Below are 6,142 nucleotides of genomic sequence, written 5' to 3' on the forward strand. Positions count from 1 at the left end.
CTAATAAAAGCTCTCCGGTTCTTGACTCTATCCTTCCCAGTAATTTTAATTATTAGTTCGTACATTTGAGCCATCATTTTTGTTTGGTTTTATTGTGGTTTCTTTCTAGTACCAGTGCTAGAAATGGATTTTTACAGTATTATGAAATGTTTCTTTCAGCTGAAGTATTTTTTTTAAATGTTCCTTCTTTTTTGTCCGAGTACTTGTAAATCAAATCATGTGTATTTTATAGATTTTATTTTTTTTACATAAGCCAAACCAAATGAAATTATGCAAAGTATTTTAAATATTACTTGTAGAATCAGAAGAAGAAGAAAAAATATAAGCCGTATTCACAGAATTACCACAGTTGTGTTGAATCCAGGCTATTTCAGTATTATTTATATCAGAAGAAAATGAATTTTGGCTTGCAGATTCGGGAGTTCAATCTCACAAACTACACTGTTAAATCCGAAATATCCTTCACTTAAACAACATCCTTTAGTGTAACATTCAAGCTATCACTCAGAATGGTTTCATTTGATTGTGATGGTTTATATTTGGACTGTAGGAAAAACTTACATTTACCGGTGTCATTGTTGTTACCGCCATTAGATGGAGCCAAAGGCAACTGAAAACCGAAAAGAAGTAGAGGAGAGTAAACAAGGCCGTGTGATTACAACTTCCCTTTAATTCATTCAGAATTATTCCCTCTTATCCTGGATGTCTATGTAATCACTCCATGTCACCCAGACATTCTCAGATTAGCCTTAGGTTTGGAAAATAGTTATCAGAGGCATGTAAACAGAGAGGATAATGTTTTAGTGTTTTTTATTTATTTTTCTTGCCTTTAAAAAAAAAATAAATTTCCCAACAGTAAAACTATATTTTCTTTTTTTCCACAGTGATCACAATAAATATGGAAAGACTTATAATATAGTCATATTAAATAAAAAATATGACAAAAAAATTGTGAGCACCAGTCCTTGTGTTCAAAACTGACTCTGGGAAAGGTGTATACGTTTAAATTAAGATTTATTGCATTTGTTATAACCACAGCTGTAGCTGCTAAGTGTGACTGGTAAAAACTGCAGAGATTTTCAATATAGCATTTCTAAACATACTAGTTTTCTTTAGAAAGCATAAATTATTTCTATTTGCACGCAATAACATTTTTTTTTAATTATCAGTGAACTGTGAACTGAAACCACTGCTGTGCAATGACGTCCTTTACCTCTGTAATGCTCAAATCCTGTCAAATCAAATTAAAACTGAGGGTTATCTTCCAATTTACACAGTGTATGAAAACATCAGCAAGGATTTGGCCTGTTACTTTGGAAAGTATTAAACCAAAAAACCCCAAAAGAAATAGCTTTACGCTTGAGAAAAAGAATTGTTAATGCTCACAAAGCGGGGGATGGATATACAAAGTTATCACAGCATTTCCAAGTGTCAAGAAGGCGAGAGAGAAGCATCAACAAGAATTTCAAAGAGAGAACAAGTCTGGCGGTAGGATGTGAAAAATTTCAAAGACTCTGGAAAGAAGGAAAGACAGATGTGACTAAAGACCCAGAAAAATTTACCATGACTCTAGTGAATGACTTAGTTAAGTAGGCTCAAAGAAGACAATCTATAGGACCTTACAAAGGAAGGTTACAAACCAAGAAATACTCTTCTTCAGAAGTACTTCTGCAGAAGTAGACACCTTCAAGCCATATAGAGGTATGCTGAGGACACCATGGAGAAAGATTAAGTGTACTGGAAGTGCATCCTTCGGTCAGATAAGGGGAAACTAGAGCTCTTTGGCCAAAGAGACGCTAATTATGTTTGGCGAAAGTAGGAAGAGGCATTCAACCCAAAGAACACTGTTCCCATAGTGAAACACGGGGGTGGGAGTATTATACTGAGGGGCTGCTTCAGGAACTGGCAACTTTTCATGTGACCTGTGACCGCCATAAGGAAAGAATGGACTTCTTCAGTCTCATCTGACTGCAGGTTTTCCCAACCTTATAAGCATTACATTTGCATAATGACTGAAACTAGCAACGCTGACTAACAATGGGCCAGGGGGTTAGTTTTAAGATCATTAATATGCAAATTGTGGTGTCAGCTTGCAGTTAGCTGAGGGTGAAGAATTCACTTGGATGAGCGAGGGAACATTTCACCCACTGAAAACACAACATTCAAATGAACAGAATCGACTTTACATGGATGATTGAGCATGCATCAAGATAGCACAGTACTATGTTTTACATTTGCAAAGTTGCATCTGAACAAATCACAAGACTTCTGGAACAATTACCTTTGGACAGACAAGACCAAAGTGAAGATGTTTGTTCATAATGCTGCGTGTGGAGAAAACCAAACACAGCATACCAACACAAAAATTTCATACCAACTATGAGCACGGTGTTGGAGGGGTGATGAGGGCCACTTCACATTCAGTGAGTCAACCATAAAGTCCTCTGTATACCAAAGTATTCACGGGTCTAATGTGAGGACATCTGTCTGACAGGTAAAGTCTGGCCCAAACAGGACAATGATGCAAACACAGGTTTTAGATGACTGGTTTGTGACTGCAGCTAATCATCACCAAATGTATTCTAATTCTTGTTTAATTTAATATTTTTTTCCTTGATTTCCTTGATGACTGCAGAAATATAACGCCAAACTTATCACCTTCACCTCACCACACTCTTACAGTTTTGTTTCATTGTTGAGCTGACAGACAAGTCATCTTACTGAGTTGGTTCTTTTGTTTGTTTTCAGACAAAAAGCTCTTTTGAGACACATCCCCAGTGTGGGCAGGAGAATTTGCGATCATTAATCCAAAGAAGAAAAACTTGCATGCATCACAGAACCTGTGTGTACGTAGCAAAGACCAAAAGACATATTAAAAATATATTTTACCACAGCTAATGTTCCCAAATAAAATGTGCACTGTTCTACTCAGTTTTATCATTTGAAAATTGTATCGGCTGACCCCTTCTCAGTACATCTCATGATTGTTGAAAAAATTGACTGTGGATAAAGACTATTGATATTTAACTCAATATTAAACCAGTAAAGTCACAAAAATAGTTAAATAAAAAAATAAAAATGACTATAGAAAGTATTCACACTCTTACACCTTGTGAAGAGGATTACATTTTAAATGGTTTAATCATTTTTCCCACTCATTTACCATAAAAAACATAACAGTGAAGTGAAAAAAATTGCAAATAATTACATTAAAAGAAAAGTTTTTCTGAGTAAATTTAACTTGGAAAAAACTGCAAAAAAATTCACAAATAGTCATTCTAGTACAGCCAATTATATTTTGGTACATGTCAAATGTTGATCAATTTTATGTCACACATTCATACAGAGTAAAACATTTCTGAATATGAAAAGAACTAAAAACATGTAATCTGATAAATATTTTTGTTCTTTGAGCTTGAAACATTTTTGTATTGTGTGGATACATCCTTTTCTGCACTGCCATTTTTCCTGAACATAGAGGCAAAGAGAAGGTCACATCGTCATGTGTGTGAGGAACGTCCAATACCCACCTGCATGCAAGCAGGACATGGTGACAGCTTTCTCTGTGCAAGGAAGCTCAGGAGGCTCCTCCTGGTGGCAGAAGAGCGTAGTGTTTGAAGCTGGTCAGCCATAACTTAACTGTGCAGCATTCTTTATGTTTGAGGAGCTGAGGCCTGAGGTTGCAGGTAGAAACTGCCCTGGCTCAAAACTCATCCTCATCCATGGAGCTGTACGGAGACTCCTCTCTGGCCCAGTTAATAATCCTGATGACTTGAGGGCACGGGAATATAAAGTATACCCTGTTCAAGAGGCATTTACATAAAATCAATTACTGTCCAAACACAAAATACAATAAATAAATAAATAAATAAATAATCATTCAATTAAATACTACATAGTAAAAATAGCATGTTATAGTGTAATTGTCTTAACATATAAGGTCAGGGAAATCACTTTATGTTGCATTCCATTGGCATTGACAGCATTAGGACTAAGTATTAAAATATTACTACATGTTCTGCATCACTAACAGAATACATGGCAACATCGTGGACTGTTTGGGCTGCTTTAGGTTTACAGCTAGGCTTTCTCCAGTAGTTTTAGTAAAGTATGGCTTAACAAATTGTCTGCATAAAACACATTGCTTTAATAGAGAATCTATATGACACTTGTGTAGACCTAGCACACTATAAATAAAAGCCATCTTGCAGACAATAAAAAAAGCTGACTTTAAGCTCAACCATTAATCTCGGTTCGTAGTACATCCCTCCAGTCTGTTCACATCTGTACCCGTCCAAAGTGCATGATCTTTGGTATTTACTAATTTGGGCCAATTCTCATCTTTGTTCAGCAATTTTCTTTTTCTCCAACAGTGTCTTTATTTATTTTGAACATAGCACTGTACACATCTACTAAGCATAAAAAAACCAAGTAGCTAAACTTACATAAACTACAAGCTACACATACTGCCTTTATACACATAACTTGTTCAGCAATTTTCATGTAAAATTCAACAAGTTTTGACAAATACTCTCAACAAAGAAAAATAATGTTTTCAAACCAGTGCTCTAATTATTTTTTTGCATTCTACAGCTCTTCTTGAAAGTCTATTAACTTCCATTCATCTTAATAATTATTTTACATGGAAAATCATCAAATAACTGTTTTCATCACATTTGTGGAGGGGTTTCATTAAGTCTTTTTGTGAAAGACATTTTGTGAACAGTTCACCTCTAAATTCATAGATTTACAGAGATTTCGTTGCTGTAAAAGTTTTTAATTCCTTTTAAAAATGCCAATTCATGTGTGTTTTCCACGCAGATCCGTCTTCCAACAGTCTGTAATCACACTGCTTCAACCATGTTGAGTTTCATTTATGAAGTGTAGCTTTCCATTATGTCTTTTAATCCGGGTTTTTACTGCACTAAAAGTGTGTTTGGGCTCACTGTCATGTCAAAAAAATAAAGCAATTGTCAATCAAAAGCTTTCCATATGGTATTACACCATTAATCAAAACCTGATGGTCCTTTTCTGTCCTGTAATTCCATCAATTTTGACAAAGTCCCCAACACCACTGGCTGAAATGCAGCCCTAAAGCATGACAGAGATTTCCCCTATTTTTTATTTTATTTTATTTTTTTACAAATGGATGTTTTGTTCCTTAAGATTGGCTTAAGCCAGTTAGACCAAAAAAAATAACACCAATACCTGAATAAAGTTAAAAATATATAGCCCTTGCAGCCTTTTTCTACTTGCACAAAACAGTACAGGCATACATATTTATATTATTAATATAACAAATGTAGCTGAGACTCATGAGGAGGACAGTTCTCTCCTGTTTGTCAGAATTAAAAACCAACCAACCAAAAAAGAGACATTTATAGGTACGGTATCTTAGACATTTATGAAGCTCTTGCAGCCCCTTAGACACACACACAAAATTGTGTGCATCCACATCACTAAGACAGCCTCCTCCACCACATGCACAAAGCCAGAGAGAGAACTATGCCTGAAGACTACTCAAAGAAATGACAAGAAAACTTGTCTAAGAAAGTTCAGGCTGTGTTGAAGAATAAATGTCGTGATTTCAAATACTGACTTTCAAGTTTGTTTTAAATTTTTAAAACAGAGTTTTAAAATTTTAAAGACATGAGGAATAACTTGAGACTCTTGAACAGTGCTGTACCAGTGAAAGTGCTTTACCTTTAAATAAAAACATAGCTCAAATCCTAGATGTGGAATCCTATTTAATCTAATTACGTTAAGTAGTGGCCTAATTTAATCGTGTGTATATTAATGCATGTCCGTGCACCGTCTTGGTAAGGCCTATAAAGTGGCACCAGCTGCTTGTGACGGTACTTTTGGTGGTTGCCACAGCTGCAGGTTGTCAGCACAGCTGGAAAGCAGGGCGCAGTATTTGACCACAAGAGTGAAGCGTTGTACCACATCCGAGAGAGTCACCGGAGCGTCTGTCCGTTCCTTATTATGGGTCGTGTAATACATGTAGTATTGCTATATACACCTTCAGATATTGCGTGGATTTATAATATATGTTTTTCTATCTAAATTTCAACATTTGAGAGTACACATAGAAGGCTGTCAGTGACCCGACAAGCTTAGTTAGTTGTTTCAAATAATGTAT

Source organism: Pelmatolapia mariae, linkage group LG12, assembly GCF_036321145.2.
Source record: "Pelmatolapia mariae isolate MD_Pm_ZW linkage group LG12, Pm_UMD_F_2, whole genome shotgun sequence".
Taxonomy (NCBI): domain Eukaryota; kingdom Metazoa; phylum Chordata; class Actinopteri; order Cichliformes; family Cichlidae; genus Pelmatolapia; species Pelmatolapia mariae.